This window comes from Chenopodium album, chromosome 7 (genome assembly GCF_948465745.1).
Source record: "Chenopodium album chromosome 7, dcCheAlbu1.1, whole genome shotgun sequence".
Lineage (NCBI taxonomy): Eukaryota > Viridiplantae > Streptophyta > Magnoliopsida > Caryophyllales > Amaranthaceae > Chenopodium > Chenopodium album.
The window spans coordinates 41,700,933-41,726,170 of NC_137840.1; positions in this window are offsets into that span (position 1 = coordinate 41,700,933).

Consider the following 25,238-nt stretch of genomic DNA (forward strand, 5'->3'; position numbering starts at 1 on the left):
AGAGAGAGAAAGAAAATTAGAGAAAGAAACTAAGACTACGAGGAGAGAGAAAGAGAGAGGTGGATAATGAAAGGGCTTAAGGGTTTTTTGCTTTTATATGAGAGGTAAAGGGCGGCTAAAACGGTTAGGGGATGGGGCTTATGTAGTTATTGTGCAATATTTGGGCCAAAATTCGGTTTTATATTGGTTATCGGTGTTTAAAAACCCAAAATTGAATCCAAACTGTAAATCAAATATTTCTATTTTCTCAATCCAATCTAAACAAAACTAAAAAAAAAAAATCCAATCCAAATTACTACTTTGGTTTGGTTTTTGATTTGGTTTGGTTTTAATCCGAATTACTGTCACCTTTACCAATAGATACAAGGTTAATTTGAGTCAAGTCATTAAAATAAATGGTTTAATTCACAGTACTTTGTCAAAAAGAGAAGGTCGGCTAATCAAGGACAATGATTTTGTTCAAATATCAGTTTTTGATAAGCCGATCCGTCAAAAGAGAAAATCTAAGAGGATAATGGCAAATCAAGAAGATGACAATGAACTTAGGCAAGAATTGGCCAGTGTAACTGAAATGATGAAGGGTATGGCTCTTCAAGTCAATGACCCTGCGAAGTAGCAACAGATGCAACGAATGGAGGAAAGCTTGAACAAGCTCTACAATGACTACAGGTTCCAGGGGATCAGCTCAAGGGGTCTTGATGGACAAGGACCCACTTCCGCAGAAGTTCAATACCTACGACATCCCTAGTTTCAAACCTACTGACAATCCTTATTTCCAATTAAGCGCTTTTGAAACCATAATGAATATTAAAGGGATAATATATAAGAAAGTCTTTCACTCTTTGTTCTCTCTATCTCTTGAAATTGTTTGTCAACCATGGTTCTTTTCTCTTGACAAAGAAAAGATTTCTACTTGGGATGGGATAGTAAACGCTTTCATTGATAGGTACAAATGTAACATTCAAGTTGAGCTGACCATAGAGAACTTGAAATGTTAAACCATAAAGAGAATGAGGGTTTTACTTCCTTCTTTAATAAATGGTGGGAAACTTTTTCTAAGATGGTTTAGGTGCCTAGTGAGAAAGAATCTGTAAGGAATGTCATTAAGAACCTCCAATAAAAATATTTTAAGCATCTGAAATATCAAAGTAATTTGAATACTTTCAAGGCCGTTTATGACATTAGAATCATTATCGAGGACAACTTTGCAAAGCACAAAGCTGCTAATAACTCCAAAAGTAGTTGGAAAGGCAAAAAGAATGACAATCCTTCTTCTTCAAAAACTACCCACTAAAACAACGTTAGCACCTTTAATCTGAATGAAGTCCTTGCTATGAATAATCAAGGACAAAAGAAGCCATTTAGTAACAACTTTACCTTCTATTGGCATGTGTTATGACACCGCATTTGATCCCCTTCATGCAAAAGGTCTTATAACTCCCATTAACCATTTGGAGATTTACCGATCGAAAGGAGGACAGCTAGTTGGAACCCTAATGCACATTGTAAATACCATCAAGGTAGGGGCCATCTTATTGAAAATTGTTTGAAGCTAAAGGAAGTTATTCAAGATCTGATTGATATCAACAAACTTCCATTGCCTCCCGCAAGTAAGAAGCCAAGCATCAATAGCGCCCCACTTTAAGATTCATTCACCCATCATTCCTCATTAAACCAGTCAAAGAAGCATATACGATCGAGGAAGAGGAGGAAACCTTCTTCGATGCCATGAGTGATCTTCCTACAAGTGAACGGCTTGGCACAAAAGAGGAAGTATGAATCCTCCCACAGCTGGTAATGGAAGCAATAGTCATATGTCATGAGGCTCTTGATCATGTAAAGATTAAAGAGGCGACACCTTAAGAGACTACTAAAAGAAAGCCATTTTCCCTCCAAGTCGTCAAAACACCCAAAATGAGTGACAAGTCTTACACTCCAATAGGGACTTCTTATCCAAACATGTTAAAAATGCTCTTTGAGAGTGGGAATGAAGATCAAACCTCTCGGACCAAGACTATTTAAATCGTTGAAAAGGACAAGTTAAATTCTATTTCTCATATCATCAATCAGGAAGCCATACCATAGAACAATGTTTTAAATTAAAGTATTTAATCGAAAGATTGATTGACAATAAGAAGTTGGTTCAAATCCCACCAGAAAGGGATGATAGCATTAATGGAGTATGGGAAAGTGATGATGAGGATGTCTACCTCAAAGATATGGAAGAAACCCCATTTTCTACAATATACCCAGTAGATGACGTTTGGAATGAAGAAGATTCACCCATAGATGTTCTCACAAGATCAGGGATAGTGCAACCTCCCATCACTACACAACCTATCCTTACTACCCAACAAGTTCCCATACTAATCATAGGAGACAACGATGTTATCAAACAAATTAAAAAGACTATGGTCGAAATGAACGTATGAAAACTACTAGCCACATCTCGTGAACATAGAATCTCAGTTATGGATGCTTTGGCTAAAGTAGCGATAGATTCATAAACCACTCCTGAGGGATTTGATAGTTTTCTCACGAGTGACCCTCTGAGTTCCATCAATCTAATCACCTTTTCTGACTAGGATTTACCTCCTTAGAAGGTGACAAACACAATAAGGCCTTAAACCGCACAATAGTCTATAAGAGAATGAATGTTCCAATGACTCTTGTCGATAATGGGTTAGCAATTAATGTTTGCTTAATACAAACTATGAGGATGTTAGGAATAAGGGATGAAGACTTGCTTGTCTCCCTCGACACAAGAAATAAGAGATCTTATGACAACACTAGTCGTCAAGCTCTTAGGATTATTACTATGAATGTCACCGTAAGAGTTACATAACATGCTACAACTTTCGAAGTGGTCGATACATTGCTTCTTTTAACTTATTGTTAGGACGCCCTTGGCTTCATGACCTTAAAGTCGTCCCATTATAACTGCATTAACAAATGAAGGTTACAGTTGGAGGAATTCTTATTACAATCGATGCCCCCCAACTAAGAATCAAGGGCATGGATAAGCCTCTCATAAATGTGGAGCACGATGATAATGATGAATACTTATGAGGCTTTAATGCTTAATAGATTTCCTTAATCGAGGAAGATGAAAGGACCCCTCTTTGCTACAACCTCCATTAAAATATGATAGTGAATGGTATACACCGAAAACTGGGACACTAGCCTTGAATAATTCTAGGAAAGAAGAAAGGAGTAGCAATGCAAATGAAATCACCTGGCCATTTTAAATCAGATACTTTTGGACTTGGTTTTTAACCGACTCCAAACGACTATAAGCAAGCTTGTGAATAGGCTAATGCACGGAGAAATGCTCGTACCCTAAAGAAAGCAATCCCAATGGATCAATACCCCCTCACCCTAAATGGACAATTATAAGAAAAGGTGAAGAATATCAATGCTATAAATATCGTGAGCCCTTTGTCAAAGATGAAATAAGACAATTTGGGTTCGAAATTTTTCTAGATTGCTACTTCTCAGATGATATCCAAACTCTATATATAAGGAGAAAGCACCTCCGTGCTTCGACTTCAATGTCATGGGACTCCTTTTAGGGTACGAGAAGAATGAGCCAAAATATGTTTAAGACAACTACGCGTTCATTCATAAATCACTACAAAGTGAGAGCTTTAACCCCACAAAGCTTATCACTCCCGCAGAGGGATTAGTCTAAGTATGGTGAAAGATTACGAAGGTGACAACACCAAGTGGACGGAAGATCTCCATAACAACAGGACAAGGACCTATGTTTGAAGAATCGTCTGAGTCAGTATAAGAATCTAAGTCTTCCCCTATTGTGTCTTCAAAACCTTTAGCTCTCCCTAGTTATTCTTCCTTAGCACCTACTCCTAGGATAGTTAGTAGTCAAGTCCCAACGGACATTTCTTTATTTGATGTAATGGTTTCCAAATTCAATAATTTGTCTTCTTTTGCTTCCTCCTCGTGTCATTCCTTAACCCAAGATGACGAGCATTGTTTAACAAACAATGAAAGTGATAAAGAAAAAATTAAAGCAATGGAAACACTTGAGAATAAAACACAAACAATAGAAGACACTGAAAAAGTGTATATCTCAAAAGATCCAAACGTTAAAAGAAAAGTTAAAATCGGATTAACTCTTACTATAGAAGAAAAAACCGATTTAATTAATCTACTAAAAGAATTTATTCATGTATTTGCTTGGTCATATAAAGATATGCCAGGAATAAATAGAGAAATAGCACAACACACAATACCACCAATTCCAGGAATGTAACCTGTAAAACAAAAGTTGCGTCGAATGAAACCCAACGTGGCTCTTAAAATTAAAAAAGAAGTTCAAAAACAAAATACTGCAGGTTTTATCAGGTTATCTAAATACCCTGAATGGGTTGCAAATGTGGTGCTAGTGCAAAAGAAATACGGAAGGATAGGAATGTGTGTCGACTATATAGATCTAAAAACGCAATTTCAAAGGACAACTTCCCTTTACCACACATCAACATTTTGGTTCATAATACAGCAAATCATGTGTTTCTCTCATTTATGGATGGATACACGGGATTCAACCAAATTCTCATGGCCTAGTGATCAAGGGTGGAAGTAGGTCGTTGGGACTACTAACCCTAACCAAATTAGAAATTTATAATACCTAAACTTACACTAAACAAGTTAGTGGCAAGTAAAGGGTCAAACCCAAAAGGACTAAGTGTATCAATTTGTGCTAATTAGACTACTAGGAAAGCTTGTGAGATAGAGAGAGGTTCAACTAAACACAACTAAGAACAAATACCTAAAACTAGGGAAAGTGGAATCCAATTACATCAATACATTCAATAACATCATACAATTAGATGAAAATGACCTTGATTAGGAACAATCAACACATTTAACTCACTCTCGCACAATTAAGCATGTTAATTATCCTACTAAACTAATTCACTCTTGTGTAACTAGCCTAGCAAAGGTATGGAAGAAATTAGGGCTCTCAACCAACTCACTCTCGCACAATTAAGAACATATAATCAATTAGCTAGAAAGATTCTAATCCATAAAAGCATCATCCATACACAATAATCAAGAAACAATTCCATACTAATCACATTCAATCATTCAATTTATTAACATAACCTTCATCCATTTCCCTAGATCAAAATCTAAGCTAACATAATGAAGAAAAACATGGAAAACAAGGTAAAATAAGAATAAAAACAAGATTAAACAAATAAACTAATTAATCTACTCAAATCAATAAACAAAAAGTAAAAACTAAGAATTAAGCAAGAAATAAAGATGAGAGAAAGTTAGAAAATGCTCATTAAATAGATGAGAAGAAGTTCCACAAAATTGCTTCTTCAACCTCTCAAAAACTCCATGGAAATCCAAGCTTTCTCTCTCTACACTACTCCTAAACTAACCCTAAGAGAGAGAAAATAAAGTAGGCTAAACTAATCTAATCTATCAAAATTAAAATGTTGATTGATAGTTCTTAGAAAATAACCCCAAAGAGGGTATTTATAATACAAGCTAAAATAACATAAAAGAAATTAAAAAGAAATAAAACTAAACTAAAACAATTAAAATATTAAACTAAAAACCAAAAAAAAAAAAACAAAACTAAAAATAAAATAAAATAAAATAAAATGAAAAGGAAAAGAAAAACCAAAAACCCACTAAATTCCCCCCAAAACCCACGAAAACAAATCAGACTCCTTTCTCCTTTCACTTTCGAATTTGGATGCTCCAATTTAAGCACCCATTCACGCATCATTATCACCGTTCATACTCCATCCTCATCAGCAATTGTCACTTTGAAACCGTCCGATTTTCATTGAAAATCACGTGAAAAGCTCGTGCTTGACCCACAACTATATCATTCTATTTTGGACTCCAATAATTGTGTGCGCCTTCTGACAGGGCTGTGCGCCCGCGTTTGAGGCTTGAGATTGTTAGTGAAACAAGGGGAAATTGGTGGTGATTGCTGGCGGATTGGTTGTGTTGGTGTTGGTTGATACAGGTTTTGGTGGACGGTGGTTTGGGTGCGCTGAGTTGAGTGAAGTTGCGGGGTGTTGGTGTGAATTGGTGAAGAGGCATTGGTTAGTGTTGTTGGCGAAATAGGAGGTGTGGCTGGGTTGAGTTGCGGCTGGCAGCAGGGGAGTGAAGGTCAGGTGGTGAATTGGTTGCGGCGGTTTGCGCGTGAGTGGTGTGACGGTGGAAAAGGGGGTGTGAAATGGTGGTTAATTGGTTGTTGTGGGAGTGATGGTTGGGAATTGGTTGTTGATTTGCGTGGGTGAGTTGGTCGATTTGGGATGGTAACGGGGTTGATTGGAGGTGCGTGGTGGAGCAGGGGAGTTGTTAGGTGGGTGCGTGGCTGGAGATTGGTGTGATTGGAGGTGGTTTGGTTGTGAATAATGGCGGTTTTTGCGGTGGCTGGTGCTGTTGTGGTGGGTTATTGGGGCTGGTTTTGTTGGTTGATTGGCAGGCTGAATTGGGTGTGGATTGGTGGTGGGTTTGGGTGGCTGGTGTGGTAGTTGGTGTTGGTGTTGTTAGGGGAAAGCAATGGTGGAGCTTGGTTCAATTTTGTGTCTCGAACCTCGGACCTTGAACCCGATCGACCACGGACCCGAAAACACCTACAACCAAAAACAACACAAGGGGAATTTTAAAAGATAAAATAAAATAAAATAAGATAAATAAAGTAAAATAAAATGCTAAAACTAAAGAAATAATAAAATAAAATGAAATAAAATAGAATAAAAAAAAGCAAACTAGAAACTAAAAGAAAATAAATAAAATGAGTAAAACTAGGAATTATTAAATAAAAATACGAAAATAAACTAAAAACTATTAAAAACTAATAAAATACTCAAAATAAAGATAAAAGACGAGAATAAGCAAATAATAGAAAAAAAAAGGACAAAATGGGCTAAATTATTGGAAAATAAGCCGGAAAACGACTCAATAAACACCTTAAAAGTGACATAAAAGTCACTTATCATCTAGGAAGATATGGAAAAGACTACGTTCATAACGTCATGGCGCACTTACTATTACACGGTAAAGCCATTCGGGTTGAAAAACGTAAATGCCACTTACCAAAGAGCATCAACTACCGTATTACAAGATATGAAGCACAAAGAATTTGAAGTCTACATGGATGATACGATTGTAAAATCAAAATATTGTCCAGGACATCTAATAGCCTTAAGAAAATTCTTCGAAAGGCTAGGGAAGTACAACATGAGGTTGAACCCATCTAAGTAATCCTTTAGAGTTACCTTAGGAAAGCTCATCGGATATTTCATTAGCTCTAGAGGAATACAGATAGATCCAACCAAGATCAAAGCAATCATGTCAATGCCACCGCCCAAGACCAAGAAATAGATTCGAGGATTCCTTGGCTAATTGCAATACATAATTAGGTCCATATCAAAATTAACCACGATATGTTAACCTATATTCAAGAAACTAAAGATGAACATGCCAGTAATACGGGACGATGAGTGTTAAAAAGACTTTGAGATAATTGAAGCCTATCTCGCTAATCCTCCTACACTGGCACCTGTGCTTCCGGGAATCCATTGTAGGCTGTATTTAACAGTCAACAAAGAGACAATGGGGTATATGCTCGCACAAGAAGTAGAAGTAAAAGAAAACGCCATCTACTACTTAAGCAAAAAGATGCTCGAGTATGAAGTACGCTACACACCACTTGAGAAATTGCGCCCGCATTAATGTGAGGCACGACCAAGTTAAGACACTACATGCTCGTTCATACAGTCTATGTGGTATCTTGTATGGATCCACTAAAGTATCTCTTCGAGAAATCTACACTTAATTGGCAAACATCAAGATAGATAGTCAACTTAGCCCAATTTGATGTAAGATTCATGCCTCAAAATGCCATTAAAGGATCAGTGGTCTTGGATTTCCTAGCAGATCTCCCAATAGAAGATTCAATGCCTATATATGAAAAGAAGTTTCTAGACGAAAACTTAATGCGTATAGAAGATGATACTTAGACGTTATACTTCGATAGTGCATCAAACAAAAAGGGTTGTGGTGAAGGAGTATTATTAGTATCACCTAAAGAAGAACATGTCCCAATCTCCATGAAGTTAGATTTTGACAGTACCAACAATGTTGTGGAATACGAAGAATGCGTGGTAGGCCTCAAAATAGCTTTGGCATTAGGAGTGTAGAAACTTCAAATATTCGGATATTCTTATTTAATCATCAACCAAATTTCTAAAAGGGGAAAAGTAAGGAGCGAAAGCTTAGCCCCTTACCAAACATATCTGGAAACTCTCACTAATCAGTTAGAAAAGGTAGAATACACATATCCACTAAGAGAGGAAAATCAATATGCTGATGCTTTGGCAAGGCTAGCCTCAAAGGATAGAATTCCCACAAAAATTGAGCAAATGCCTTTGACAATAGAAAGGAGGCATAAACCTGCTTACATTCAAGCAATAGAAGATGATGAGGTAGTCTAAGACAAAAAAGAACCTTAGTATACAGACATCCTCAACTATGTCACCAAAGGCGAATATCCACTCCACGTTGACAAAAGAGAAAAACGAGCCTTAAGACTTTTGGCTTCTCAATATGTATTCACAGACAATGAGTTACACAAAAGGGTACCTAAAGGTTGAGCTCTTTTATGTGTAGGCAAAAAAGAGGCCCAAAGGGTAATGGGAATAGTCCACAAAGGAGTATGTGGAACTTATGTGAATGTCAAGATGCTAGTTAAAAAGATAATGCGCAAAGGTTAAATTTTTAATTGGACTACTATGAATATGGATTGTTATCACTATGTAAAAAGATGTCCTAAATTCCAAATATACACTATCTTGTAACACGTTTCTCCATCACTCCTTTACACCTACACTTCACCATGGCCATTCTCTACATGGGGAATAGATATCATTGGAAAGATTACTCTTCCTGAGACAGGAGGTCACGAATACATCCTAGTAGCAATCGACTATTTTACAAAGGGAGTTGAAGCAGCATAATATGCAAAAATCACTACAAAGCTTTTGGGGTTTGGTGAGTCCGACTCACTGCACAAGGAAACCCGAACAAAGACCGCACTCGCAATAAATAAAACCACAAAGCACAAATGTCTTAATGACAAGATTAGGATAGTAATTACACCTTTGATGAGTCCTTTGCCCAACCTTAAGAGGCTCTTACTTTGAAAGAAAATCTCGAAAGTAAGACGAACTCCAACAGAAATCCACCCACAACCCGACCACCAACAAGGGTCTAATGCCTTGGAATTAGCAAGGCCCGACAAAAACCCGAGTAATAAATGTGTTCAAAGGTTTTCAGAATGGTGATGCCTTTTTCAGCACTTACTCAGGTGCTTTTCCCAATACCCCAAGTCGGGTATTTATAAAGATGAGTATCAGTGTGAAAAGCTCTCCCATCAATGATGGACAATTTGATTTTCGCATTTTATTTTAAAGCTAAAATAAAACTAATAATCAAACTAGTAATAAATCAACAAGTGGTAAGCTCACATGAGGGAGTAGGTGAGGACCATTTGGAGAAGTGGGGGGGGGGGGGGACCAAATTTGCTCCCTACTCCCTTTCCCAAAATCGGCCACCTCAATACCTCAACTCCCAATCAATTCGCGCCATGTGGCACCCACACTTGGGCACCAAGGAGCCTAAGGTGGGCTGCCATGTGCTATAGCCTAGCAGGCCACGCACCAAGTGCGGGCTACTTGGCCGAGGCTAGCTGCTTGCGGCACGCTAGTGTAAGGAGGGTGATCCCATCGCAAGGGATGCCCTTGGCCATTTAAAAGCCTATGAGTTTACACTTGTTAAGGTGAAGTAGGATTTTAATTCCTGACTATTTGGGGCACCTTGAATTAAAATTGATTCCATCATCACGCTTTTTGATAAAAAACATGTAGGGGTCGCCAATGAGTTTTAGGAAAAACGCATAAACCTCGTTTATTCCTTTCTTCCATGTAGAGTTCATGAAATGATTAGCACAAATAATAAGTTTACCCATGCTCAAATTGGTCTATAAACCAGAAATGAGTTCGGGAGCGTGGGTTCTAAAATAACGTTCCTTTAAGAGGGGAATCGTCATCCTAGCCCTAGTACGGCCTCTACTAGCTCTTCCTTTTTCACAATTTCATCACCAAACAATATATGCAACGTGATACCTAAAACTATGTTAGTTGATTTTATTTACAAACATTAATTCACGTAGGAATTACATTGCAAAAGTCGTTATTCTTATTTAATAATATTCGTGAAAGAACAATAAATAAAGAAGATTCGCCTTGGCTTAAGTGATCAAGAAAAAATTATTTAATTCAATTCTAGTCCTTATTTAACACAAGATACTATGTGGAATTTATTGATTAATTATTTTAAAAATGATCAAACAACACTAATTAATTAATTAAAGTCCTTTTAAACAAGAAATAAAGGTGATTTAACTAAGTGCTCGGGAATTTACCACTTCTCTTTGCTAGATCTCCGTTTAGAACACTTATGGACACCTTCTTGTTAGGGAACCTCCACTGTAGTAACAAAGTATCGAAAGGGTGAGTGTTTAGGACAAGAGGGCTAGGTTGCACAAGTTCACAAGTTATTTTGCCAGAGTTTTAGGTTAATTTATATCTGTTGAAGCCTCAGTTTAAGCTCGTATTTATAGAGAAGGATTAGGTTTAGGGTTTTAAGCTTTCTGCCGCAGCAGGTGTTGTGCGCTACAAATGAAGTTGCGCGCGGCAACCTAGCGCAAATTATAAAGTTGCGTTGCTATGTGCAGCGCAACTATTGGTCTTGCACGCGACTTTATGGTAAGATTCAATTTTATATTTTCCGCATAATTTCCGAATAATTACAAATCTTTCGCAGCGCAACTCCAAAAGTTGCGCTGGGTGTCACGCGCTTCTAAAATAGTTGCGCGCGGCAGCCTAGTCGCTCCTAAATCTGTGAGATGCGCGCGTCTTTTTTTGCGGCAACACTAAGTTTTAACCTAGCCGCTCCTAAATCTGTCATTATAAGGGTTTAAGCACGGGCTTAAGCCTAATTATGATCGGGTTTAGTTATTTGGACTTTTTTTGGCTTTTATTTAATTTGGGCTAGTCTTTTGTGTTTTGTGGCTTAACCAGTTATCCATAAGTATTCTTTAGTTTGATCCAACACGAAGATGGCTTTATTTATTGTCATTGCACTTCCTGTCAGGACAGGAGGCCAAAAGTAGATGTCTAAAGTTATCCCCCACTTTGATCGACTCTAGAATAGACGATGATCAAGGTAGTCAAGGAAATAGATCCGAGACTCATTCTGCGAAGTTCTCTAAGGATAGAGAATCTTTAAGTAATGTTTAAGGATGTCGAAACAATCCTTGGTTCGCTAAGTGTTTAAAACAAGTAGCTATTAAGGCAGAAAAAGTTCTTCCTAGTCATAACGCGCTAAAGAATCTAGATTAATCCTTTGCAATTGTAGAACACTCTTACAAGTAAAAGTATTCTAGGTGATTTCAGGTCATGATAAGAGATTGGTTTTAAAGAATATAAGGGGAGGATTTCCTCTCAATCGTGTCATCGTTGGTCTAAAGTTGCTCGATATGTCATTGAAACTTTACCCTTACTTTAACAAAGTAAAAGATAAAAAAGCGGTTTTCAGTAATCGAGTCGAAATGGTCCGGTATTCGAGTCGGACGTCCACAAGATAGAAATACATGTCTCAGGACTGGAGGCATATATCAAAATTCATTGAGAGGGAAGAAATTCGGCAACTCTCTCATAAGTTTTGTCCACAAGATGAGTACACGTGTCTTAGGACTGGAATTATGTGACTACATAGGTGCGACATTGTCTCGTCGCTTCTTTATACAAGAGTGGATTCGACACCCTAATGATGAGTGTCATTTATGGCACTCATAGGGTAGTCTTTTAGGGTTATTTCTTTCCCTTTTTCATGCTTTCTTCTCTTATTTTTGGTCCTTTTTCCTTAGGTTTCTCTTTCTCCTCTTTTCTTTATGGTTCTCGTGTTTTCCTTTTATTTGGCTCTTTTTCCTTTTATTTGCTTTCTTTGTTTGCTTGTGTAGGTATTTGGAGAATCACCTTTGCAAAGGAATCGAGTTGAGGCCTTAATGTTCAAGTAAGGAAGAAGCATTTGGCTAGAGAGGGCTCCCCAAGGGCTAGGAGAGACCTCAGGGGCATTTTCACCTCTTTGAAGCAAAATTGAAACATCATTCCAGGGACTTCCCGCGGTTGCCCCGCGGTCTCTCCGCGGGCGCGGGAGGTTCTGGAGAGGCCTCGGAAGAGTTGGAGAGGGCACGACCCTTATATCAAGCATAATTGGATTTCTTTCCAGGGACTTCCTGCGGTTGCCACGCGGTCTCTCCGCGGGCGCGGGAGGTTTTGAAGAGGGCGCGTCATGATTGGAGATGGCGCGGCCCTCATATCAAGCATAATTGAATTTCTTTCCAGGGACTTCCCGCGGTTGCCCCGCGGTCTCTCCGCGGGCGCGGGAGGTTCTGGAGAGGGCGCAACATGATTGGAGAGGGCGCGGGCCTCAATTCAAGCAACATTGAACCCCATTCCAGGGACTTCCCGCGGTTGCTCCTCAGTCTCTCCGCGGGCGCGGGAGGTATTGGAGAGGGCGCGACAAATCAGGAGAGGGCGCTGCCCCCATAAGGCATTAAAATTATAAAAGTTCCAGGACGTCCCCGCAGTTGCCCCGCAATCTCTCCGCGGGCGCGGCATTTTCGGGAGAGAGCGCGGCGATCTGGGTTTATTACCCGGGCACTCCCCTCTTCTCTCTCTCTCCTCTCTTATTTCCTCCTCTTCTCCTTATTTTTCCCCTTCCTCTCTCTACCTCCTCTCAAACCCTTACCCCAAAACATCAATTTCTCACAAATTTCTTCACCTTTTACCCAAATTTTTCACAAATTTTTACATATTCCTCCATTTTCAACACTCCTACTCTTCTTTTTTTTGGAAATTTCGGGTCTTTGAAGTGCTTTGAGTTTAATTTGAGTCTCCAATCTTGGTATACTTCTAACCTTTGTAATATTTTTGTCAATTTCAATTGATTTCTTTACATTGGTTTGTTTACCTTGAATTTGAGCATGATTTTTGTGTTTTATTGTTGATTTATGGGAAAATTGGTATATTTGGGTGATTGTTACTTTTTCTTGTTTATTCATGATTATATTGATGAATGATTGTTGATATTTTTGTTTGTTGTTGGATTTTGGTTGTTGTGTTGATTGGAACAGGTACCTTGTAGTTTGTGGTGGTTTGGTTGGATTTGTAAGGAGGTTTGTGAGTAATTTTTGGTAGAAGTTGTTTTGTTTGAGGGAGTTTGTTGTGTTCTTGTGAATTGTGTGAATTTTGTTAAAATGGATTTGATAAGAAGAGTCAAAAGTAGCAAGAAGCGCTCAAACCAATCCCCCGGCCAATCTTCTCAAGGCCAATCCTCAAACCCTCAAACCCAACCGCATTCCATAACTGAAGATGATGCTCCTCCTCCTTCTTTACCCCCTCTCAAATTTTGGAACCAGTCTAAACAAACCCCCGTCTATAACAAAATGAAAGACCGGAAGTTTAGACCCTCTCGGCATTACTTTCATGAGGATATAGCCAAGCTAGGCATTGAAAATGACCTTGACATCCTTCTAGATAACCTAAGCTTGGGTGAGTTTCTAAAATCGGCCCCTAGAACCTATTTGGAGACTTCCATTGAGTTTTTCTCCACATTTGAGTTCAATAAGGTGGGGAAAACCGATTTTATTATTTCCTTCCAACTCTTCAATGTCAAACATACCATGAACCTAGCCTAGTTCAATGTAGCCCTTGGTTTCAACCCCAATGGTGATATCTTGGAGCCCCTTATCTCCCTAGTCCAAACTGAGTATAATGACGTTTCTTGGTAGAAAACCATAGCCAACAGGAGGGATTTTGATTCGAAGAAGTCCCTTGCTAGTGAAATTATCCATCCGACCCTTAGGATCCTTCATAGAATTCTTGGGTATTCGGTCTTTAATAAGCAAGATTTGGGGAAGTTATCTTGGGAGGAGATTATGGTGTTATGGATGGCTACCAAGCCCGAGTTAGGGTCAAGGATTAATTTTGGCTATATCGTCATGAATTGTTGTAAGGAGATAATGCATGGGGTCAAAACGGGGGAAATTCATTGTGGGGGCATGGTGACACGTCTTGTGTCGAATTTCAAGCAAGAGGGGTTCTTGAAGTCTTGCACTCCGGTTGGAAGGAGTGAAGACGTGTGGATTAGTTTGAAGCAAGTTAACACTTTGCGTTTCATAACTAGCACTAGGAGAGCCGGCACTTACTCTTGACTAGTGAGAAATACCCACCATTTCCTACTCCCTAACCCGGCCACCACCTCCATCCTTCTTGAGGCTAGAAGCATTTGGATGGTCCCTAGGGACAATGGGAGGATTGATGATGAGATGGAGGAGGATGATGAGATTGATAGGGGTGATGGGAATGATGAGGAAGAGGAGAAGAATATGATGAAGAGCAACAACAACCGCCACTACAACAACAACATGAGCATTTTCATGATAATGCTCAAAGAAGAAGAAGAGAAAGGAGACATCAAAGACAACAACAACAACAACAACAACAACAAGATTTCCAAGGAGATGCTTATCTCCGAGAGATGGAGGCAATGAGAGCCAACATGGAGCGCATGCAATTGAGCATGCAAGGTATGTACTCGGACCACCAAACTTTGTCTTATCAAACTACCGCCTTGTATGACGCTAGTGTATGTAGGAGGGAGGTCACACCTCCGGTCAACTACCCTTATGTGCCGCCCCAACAAGGGCCGGTACCTTCATGGGGCGGAGACAACCTCCCTATGTACCCATATTGGCCTGGGGTGGAGGACCCCGATGTGCCAAGGCGCGACTTCCCACCTTAAGATTATAGGGTCTCGGGGGGGAGTGATTATCGGGGTGATCCCACATACTACTATGTTCACCCACATCACCCCGAGCCCCTTGTTCAGCCTGAGCCCTATGACCAATTAACCTGATCCTAACTTGACCTATTCCAGGGTCACTATGGTTTTCCTCCCGGTTACACCGGAGGTTGGGATACGGGTGATGATGGTGTCGGCCCTAGTGGCCAATAGTCCTCTTATGCATGTTTGTTTCCCTTTTTGTTCTCCCCTTTCCCTATTTTGCATGTTTATAGGCATCGCGGTCGATGCCTTCATTTTGTGAGGGGGGAGGGTCAAAAAGGATGTTTTATGTTGGTTTGGGGAGGCACCTAGGGCTCGGTGGGAAGTCTTTGATAAGGCTTTTGGTGGATTTTTGCTAATGGTCTCGTTGGTCTGTTGCTTGTTGTTGTTTTGTTTCATTTCTTGATGTTTTTGGGAGTTTCTTGAGAAGAAGAAAAAAATAAATAAAAATTTTGATGATGATGGTTTCTCTAGGTTTTTGTATATAATTTGTATCTAAGTGTTTTACTGTTTGCTTTTGTTTGGAAGTTACTAACAATTTCATTTTGTATATATAGCCTTTTTCTTTAATTCACCTTGCTCGTAGCCTATGCTTTGGATTACGGAACCTTTTGGAGAAGCATGTTCCTACTCCTTGGGTACTTTAATTTAGCACGGATGCTTGGTGAGGCCTTTCTTATTTTACCTCTTTATTTTCACTTCTTCATTTTCTTGCTTACTTAGATTAAGATTAGATTTAGGAGAAGTTGAACGGTTCGAGGATGTATGAATTTAACACCTAGTGTGTTTGGGGTCTTTGGCGATGTGGCCATTAGACCGCTTGTATGTCGATTGGAATAAACGTGTTATGATTGCATCTTTGCCCTTTTCCTCTTTCCCTTTCTTGTCCTTGTCTAAGTTTTCCATCTTCTTCTATTCTTTTCTTTCCTTTTCTTTTAATCTTGTTTGTGTGCATAACTTTTTGAGGCTTTATTTTTACTCTTTCTCTTTTTGAAAATTGGGCTTGTATGCAATGGACTTTTGCTTTTGAATAATAGTCTTCTTAGGTAATAATGGTATGCACGGTTTGAGATTACGTTTGGTTGATTCTAGGATAAATCATGCTAAGATAATTGTCTAGAACTAGGGGGATCATGAAACCGGATTCTACTCGTTTGTGGCATGTTGGTAGTTGCTCCCTATCTTTGATTTGACAACCTTAGTGAGTTTTTGCTACAACCATGTGAGATTTATATTTGTTCAAGATTTCATCATACACTTGCATGAGCGGCATGGATCCTTGATTTTCGCAAACCTAATCTAGAATCTTAGCGTATGATTCCTAAGACCGTGACCGAACTACCTAGGGAGGACAAAGGAAACTTTTCGGGGAGGTATTTTTCTTTTTCTAGGACAGTCCCTTTTTGTTTACATTTTTTTGGGTTTGGGATACATTTGCCTACTTGTTACCCCTTTGAACCTTTTTCCCTCTTTTCAAGCCGCATAATTAGATATCTTGAGCCTTTTGTTTCGTTCTCCTTCTTTTTGGTTTATGTGAAGCAAGGGTCAATGTTTGGTGATTGTGGTCTATGAAGTTGGCGTTTGGTTCGAATTGGTACGCATAATTGAGTTGTTTATATTTGGTAAATAATGGCAAATGCTTATGTAAAAGCCATCCTTAGTAAAAGAGGCAAGGATGTTAAAAAATGCATATTTGAAAAAAAAAAAGTCGTCCGAATTGAAAAAGGCAAGGACTAATGCTTTTAAGGAGTTCAACGAAATACAAACAAATTTATAAATGAGAAAATGCAAAAAAAAAAAAAAAAAAAAAAAAAAAAAAAAAAGAAAAACCATAAAATTCAAGTGTCTTTCTCCTCTCTATGCATTGAGGACAATGTTTCTTTTAGCTTGGGGGAAAGCGCTTGCGCTTTTTGTTCTAATGATTGTAGATTGTTGCTTTGAATAAGCTTTGGGGTGTTAATACGTTTTTGTTTGGTGATTACTTAAGTTTGGTGTTGAGATTTGGCCGGTCTTTGCTTCACAATTTAGGATAACCACCAAATTTTAAATTTTAGCCTACCTTAACCCTTCTTGCCTTGCGTTACAACCTTGGGGAAGACCTTTGGACCTAGGAGTTGAGTCTTTCATCGGTGGAGGGAATCATAGGTTATAGACTAAGGAAAGGGGATGCGAAATCACGATGTCGAGTAGCCCAAAATGTTGATCTTTTTCCGGTTCCTTCGGGGAATCTATGAGATGCTCACTAAGGGGAGACATGAGATTAGTAGGGGGAACGCGGTAAGACCGTTTGGGATGAAAGTGGAATGTGATAACTAGTTCCTATGCTTAGCATATTTATGTTTCAATCAACCTTAGGTATCTTATAACGTGCATACCATAATTCTCTTTAGAAAGGTTGTTATTCATTTGAATTATAGTCTCTTTGTAAAGTCCATTTCGTAAAGATTTTGTTTCCTTTTTCCTCTTTCTTTTCCTACTCTGGTTTGCCTCTTGGGGGTTTAGTGGAGAGTTATGGGTAAACTCTTAAGATACCCTTACGAGAGCATCACTCGTCCTCTAGAGCGATCTAGGGGTTTAAATGGCTTGTTGTAGCTAAAAACAACCGTGATTCCTACGACAGTGAGTCTTAGTGTAAATTCTCGCCCCTCTTTTTCTTTTTGCTTCGAATAAGCCCTTCTTATTCCTTTTTAGCCTTTGTTTTGCTCGGGACAAGCAAAAGTCTAGCTTGGGGAAATTTGATGAGTGTCATTTATGGCACTCATAGGGTAGTCTTTTAGGGTTATTTCTTTCCCTTTTTCATGCTTTCTTCTCTTATTTTTGGTCCTTTTTCCTTAGGTTTCTCTTTCTCCTCTTTTCTTTATGGTTCTCGTGTTTTCCTTTTATTTGGCTCTTTTTCCTTTTATTTCCTTTCTTTGTTTGCTTATGTAGGTATTTGGAGAATCACTTTTGCAAAGGAATCGAGTTGGGGCCTTAATGATCAAGTAAGGAAGAAGCATTTGGCTATAGAAGGCTTAGAGAGGCCTTGGAGAGGCCTCGGAGAGGTCTCCAAGGTATTTCCAGCAGGCCGCGGGCGCGGGTCAGTGGAGCCGCGGGCGCGGGCTTAAGAAGAGCAAATTGCAAGATTTTGGCAGGAGCTTCCCGCGGTTGCCCTGCGGGCTCTCCGCGGACGCGGGAAATCTGGAGAGGGCGCTCCATCTCATAGAGACCGCGGCCCCCTAATTGAGTTTTGGGAGCAAGGGATTGGCCGCGGGCGCGGGTCTATCTTGCCGCGGGCGCGGGTGCTGGCCAAAAAGCCCGCGGAGGTTTCCGTACCCATTTCTCCGCGGCCGCGGATTCATCGAGAGAGACCGCGGGATTTGCCGGTTTCTTCTTTACCTATAAATAGAATTGTAATTCCTTTTCAAAAGGAACTTTTTGATAATATTGTCATTAGCTTAGTTTTAGAGAGAGAATTTAGAGTGAGGTTAGAGAGAAGTTCTTGGTTTTTGATTTGTAACTCAACATTTGATCAATCAAGTTTGGATTTCTTCATTTTCAATCATCAATATTAGTGAGAATCTCTTCCTTCTTTCATTTCTTACTTACTTGCTATTTGATTTATGCTTGTTGCTTGTTTTTCTTTGGATTTGAATTTGATATTGTTCAATATTTTAATTTCTCTTAGACTTTAATATACAATGAAGATTAATGCAATTTCTAGTTATTTGTTCTTGAATTTCACCATGATTAGTGAGTAGATTAGTTGCTAGGGAAAGGAGGAAGCATGTTTGATTAATGAAATTGCTAGTTGATGCTCTTGATTGATTGATTTGTTGCAATTAAATTGGTTGACATAGTTTTGCATGTGATTGATTAGACTAGGAGTGATCAACCTATATGATTAATCTATATTGCATTGCAACTCTTAATGACTTGAACAATTGAATTGAAAGTTCCTCTAATTGATTGGGTTTGCTTGTGATTCTTCTTGATTTGCCTTTCATAGTAACACCTAGATTGGCCTATAGGAGTTAACATTTGAACTCTCTTGATTGCTACTATTGTTTGTCCATTGCAATACTTGAATTAATTGATTGAGCTCTAAACTAGCATTATCATTGAGCTTACATGTGGAACCCATATCCCTAGTGTTTAGACCTTTGATTTACTTGATTAGACTTGTTTTAGTTTACCATAGTGCCAACCATAATCTAAACTCCATCTTCGAGGTAGCTTGATTTAGACTCTAGTTTTCATCATTGCATTCCCTAGGGATCGACCCTTAACTTACCCTATATTCATATAAGGTTGGTTAGGTGTTTACAAATTTAGTTTGACTTGGGGGAAGGGTAGGTAACGACCTACATTTTCCTCTTGTCACCTAACTGTCCAGTAAGTTAGTAAATGCACTAACTACCGTATTTGCTCCCATTTATGAAGTGCTTGTTCCTAAAGGTTCGGCACGCTTGTCGACTTGTTGAGCTAACGCCTACATTATTTCTCTACCTTTTAGTGCCGAGAGGTAGATCTCACAAAGCTTGGGCTGAGTGAAATTTTACGCAACATCTACGCCGTACAATACGCCATTTGTGTTTTTACGCTGCATGAAAACGCCTTCCTTTTTGATTCGGACGTAAAAAAAGAAGAAAACCCGGACATTGGTAATGTCAGTGCAGTAAAATGACAAACCTGTCTATGGATGCTTTTACATAAAGCACTACCACGGAACGTCTTAAGGAACTCTTACTAAAAACATTCAAAATGTATGCTTAGGTAAGGCACAAAGCACGGTGTGCATGCAAGATGATGCAAAAAACTAACAAAGAAGAAAATAAACTACAGAATGCAAAGAAATTTAAATGATTTTGATAATTTGCGCGCCATTTTGTCTAATGACGAGCAAAAATCGTTGAAAAATGATCAAATGGATCAAAATCAAGATTCCTGTCATTTTAGTGACCAGTATCCGCGCGCAACTCAGTAAGGTACGCTGGCCAGGCACGCGCATCGTTCTGAGTTGCGCTGGTTTGTCAGGCGCAACTAATTTAGTTGCGCGTGACATTTAAGTCAGCAAAAAGAGAATCGTTGAGTGCGATTTTTAATTTCGCTTTCTCTCTCCTTCCTTCACGATTTTCGCTTCTTTCTCTCTCTAAAGAGCTCAAATTTTCTCGTTTTTCCAAGTTAAAGGAAGTAGATCTCGTCCTTTATTCATATTTGCTATAATTCATTTATTCTTGACTGAATTTGGGCGATTTTCAAACCTTTAAATCCCAAATTTTTAATTTGGGGGTTTTTTTATTCAACTCGTTGTCATGAATTTGTTTGTTTGTCGTTGTGACATGTTTAAGCAATATATTGCAACAAATTCCATGTAAAGTGACAAAGTATTGATCCTGTATGAGCATGCCAAGCATATATATTTTTTGTTCTAATTTTGATTTTGTGCTTGAATATATATTTCTTTTGTTTTGCTCACATGGACTATACATGTTAATTTTAATGTAAATGGATGTATTTAGAACAACAATTATGCATTAAAATTATAAATGAAATTTTGAACTTCTATAATAGCATTAATTTGTTCTTGCGACTCACGTTTATTTTTTCATGCGTATGTTTCAAAATTAGTTTTTTTCAATGATAAAAATAACTGACGGTTATTATTATTCACTTATAAATTGTGATCTCAAGATTTGCGCAAAACTAGTTAGTTTAGGGAATTCTTGAAGAGATCATCGAACTGGTGTAGTTTAGTTAAATTTCGGGTTTGTAAGCCCCTATTTTACATTTTCGAATGTTGTAGCCCCAGTGTTGGGTGACTTCGATGATTTTCTTGTTGTCAATAATTAGACCCTTTCATGTTGAATGAAATGGGTCTACAAATCCCGTGTTTTGTCTTATTATAATAACAACTAGGATCTTGGAAACAATAAAACTAGTGTGTTTAATCCGTTTTTTGACCATTGACAGTTTTAACAAAGAAATTTGCTAATTCTAGTAAAATTGGTCATTTATTAGAACAAGTAAGGGAAAAATGAAATGTTGTTCAAATTTTTTGTCTATTCTTGCTACATTTGAATTGTTTTTTTTAAGTTCAAATTTTATCACTGTTTTGAATCTCGAGAAAGTAGATGTTATCCTCCTTGCAAAATTCCAATGTGTGCAACAATGGAGAATAATTTTAAATGAAGACTCTTTAATTTAGAATTTAGGAGTCTTTTGTTTACATTCCAACTCATGAAATTGTTTGTCTTATGTGAATAATGTGTTTTGATACAATTTTCATAATTAATGAGTGAGTACTAAACTTTCCTATGAGCAAGTATGATTTTGTTTCTTTTGTTCTATATTAGTCATACTCTGTAATCTTTAGAGTAAATTGAGGTATTAAAACAACAATTATGCACTAAGATTAGTTTTTGAAGTTGAACATGAAAATGGCTCTAGTATGTAACCTATTTAATGGTCAAGTTTAGTTGCAAACTTAGTTTTTAAAGGAACAACATGATTATTATATCATTTTGATTCATTTGAAAACGTACTATAAGGCTTGAGATCTACGTAAACCATTTGTAGTTTGTGTGATTATGGAAAGTAGCTCAAATGGCATGAATATGTCATTTTGTTTTTTTTTTCTTTTGTTGATATTGGAGCCCCCATTTGTCGGGTTATGTGCATTATTGCTATTTCAAAAGTCTTGGAGCCCCCAATTGGGGGTAAATTCTAATGACTTGCTTCTGTTTAGGCCATTCATATGATATTGAGATGGACCTGTATATGTATCCTATTTTTGTTTTTGAAATATTTAGGACAGTGATTTGGCTTTCACATTTTAGTTAAAGTTATTTTCAAGAAAGCAAGCTAGTTTTTTGCTTGTTGATAGACCAAAAACAATTGTGTTTAAGGTTTAGTAATCTTACCTAATGTGTAAACGTTTGTAAAGATCATTGCGGTGATTTTATTATTCAAAGTTGATTTAGAACATCAAATATTTTCTTTGTTCTTGTCAATCTTTGATTTTGGTCTTGTAGGTGGTTCAGTTACCATCCCTTAGCCAATTAGCGAGAACAAGTTCGAGTCAAGAAGAAGTCGAATCTTAATTCATTCCTTTTGGAAATATTTATGTATATACATGTATTATCTAAACGGATATTGAGAATCTGAAAATTTATTTATTTTGGGAAAAAAAAAATTCAGAAAGGAAATTTTGAATACTATTTTTATTAGAAACATGTTTTTTTTTTTAAAAAAAATAAGGTAAATTTTTTTATTAATCACCAAAAAAAGTAAACCAAGATACAAACAAAACAAAGTTCCCCAGTCAAGGGAATAGACAAACACCCCAAAAACCCACTATACCCATATAAACAAAACTGAACATATACAAACAAAACAGCTATTGAATAAGAGACTTGACCCACTCCCTATTCTTTGTACTAGTCATCAAAGGCATAATCTGTATCACACTTCTATAAATGTCACAGAGCAAATTCTGCACCACTCTTTGAGGATCTTCCAGACAATTATCCCACACTGACTTGATCCTTTGCTGCCACACAACATATAATAACCCAGCATAACAACTCAACATTACTCTTCTCTTAAATCTGCCTAACACCTTTAGTAACATCTCATTCAGTCTTCCAGAGAAGTAGGATTTTGCATACCCAACCTTCTGCCAATAATACTACAACACTCAGTACTGTATTGACAATCAAAGTAAAGATGATCCACAGTCCAACCATGATCTGCACATAAAGGGATATCTGTCTCATTAATGATGCCACCCCAGTAATCTATGGTTTGGAATATTAAATTTGTTCCAAATCCACTCACACCAAGGAACTTCAGGCAAATCGTTTCTAAGACATTTGTAACCACTTGCAATAGTATACCCTTTCTTATTTGCAAGCCATTTCTTACTAGTATAGCCCTTTTTAAAACATTCCTTCAAATGCCAGATCTGCTTCCAGTTCTAAATTGCATATTTAGCACAAGGAACTCTCTTCCAACTCTTATTCTTCATATAAAGGTGATTAATTAACCTAAGCCACAAACTATCTTGCTTTGTTGCTATATTCTAAATCTGTTTCCCAAGAGCAACAAGGTTCCAAGTCTGGCAATCATGGATCCCTAACCCACCCTGACTCTTGGTTCTACATACAATATCCCAGGCTATAGGTGGAGTCCTATAAAAAATGGGTTTACCATCCCAAAGAAAATTCTTGCAGACAACAATGATACCATTCAAAACCACCTTAGGCAGAATGAAAATACTAGCCCAGTAAGAGTGCAGGGTAAGCAAGACAGAATTCACCAATTGAGCTCTCCTAGCATAAGATAAGGTCCTTGAACCCCAAGATCTAATTCTGGCAGTGATTTTATCAATTAACACCTAACAATCAGTCATAGTTAACTTCTTAGAACTAACATTTACCCCCTAGTACTTAAAAGAAAGAATATCTTCCTTCAAGCCAAAATTCTGAATGATTTCCTGCTTAACACTAGGATTCATTTTGCAATAGTAAATATTAGACTTCCCATCATTGGCCACCAAACCAGAAGCAGCAGAAAAAGTAGCTAAGCTTCTCATAAGAATCTCTACAGAACTCTTGTCACCTTTGCTAAAAAGAATTAAATCATCAACAAACACTAGATGATTCAACTTCAAACTTCTGCATTTAGAGTGAAAAGAGAAACTCTTATGCTCACCCACCATGTTCCGAATTCTTGAGAGGTATTCCATACAGATCACAAAAAGTAAAGGTGACATAGGATCACCTTGCCTTAAACCCCTCTTACCATGAAAAAAAACCTTCCTGATTACCATTAATGTTTAAAGAGAAAGAAGCAGTGGTAACATAAGTTATAACCCAAAGAATGAACTTATCTGGGAAATTTAATGCTTGCAAAATATCCCCCAAAAAGTCCCATTTCACAGAATCATAGGCTTTCTTAATATCCACCTTCAACAGACAGTTACTAGAAGCATTCTTTCTCCCATAATGAGCAACCAAATCTTGAATGGTTCAGATATTGTTAATAATCTGCCTATTCTCCACAAATCTAGCTTGACTAGGAGAAATAATCACAGGGAGCACTTTCTTCAATCTCTTACAAATCAGCTTAGTAATGCACTTGTAGAATACATTACAACAAGCTATGGGCCTAAACTCCAATAGAGAAGTATTAGAAACATGTAGTTTCGAATAAGAATTCAAAATTTGAAAAGGGTCCAATAGTTTGTTTTGAAAAGCAAATTTTTCTAGTAGGCAAAAATCATAACCATAATATTTTCAAAACTGGACCAAAAATGGAAAGAAAAGTCTAGCTCGTAATTGAGTGTGACTTTTTTGTCCAAGATTTATGAAGGTAAGTTGTAATTCGCAACTTATTTCAACAAAGATATGAAAATGTGAGCAAACTTTTGTATATCTAATTTTGTTTATGTTCTACTTTTTAGTGTTTGTCATCATTATCATATTTTGCTAACTGAAAGTGAAATTCTTTCAATTAAGTAAGCACCATAGTATGAAAACGAATGTTTTATAAAATTGTTCTAATCACTTTCCAAAATATAGTCTCATTTTAAAATGAAAGTTAAGGTGAGACTTATATTTTTAATTTGAAGCACCCAAGTGTAAACTTAGGTGACTTTTGGATTTCATGTATACATTTGCTAGGGGATGTTTCTAATGTTTATTTGAAGCCCCAAGGTTTGTATTTTCAATTTTTGGAATATTGCATATGCTTATAATGAATTGTTTGATCAAGTAACATAAGTAATTACCTTGGTCAAATAACAGGAAGTTGTATTCTTCCCTTCGTCATTTATAGTTATTAAGATGGTTCTTAATAAGCTTTGCCTGACATTAATTTTGTAGCATAAATAGCGTGTTCAAATATGTAAATAGAGAGAAGTGGGGATGTCTTGGCTTTTTAGCGCCCAGTTTGATGCAAAAAGAGAAAAAATTATACTATTTTTTTAGTATATTAGTTGCCAAATGGGAGGGATCATCCTGACTTACCCTCTAAAAAAGAAATGAACAAAAAAGACGGATTTGTATAAAAAGGAAGTTGAATCCAACTTTCCATAGAAGCATAAAGAAAGAAAAGTAGACATGTTTTCGAAAAGCAAGGATTATCGACTTAATATTTGAATCATCGTGATGAATTGACAGTGAGGTATACGTGTGATAGCGATAACGATCATTTTTTCATGTAGCGATCATTTTTAATCAATATTCCTCGCTTAGAGAAGATGGAGATATCCCACGTAGGCGGACATTTTA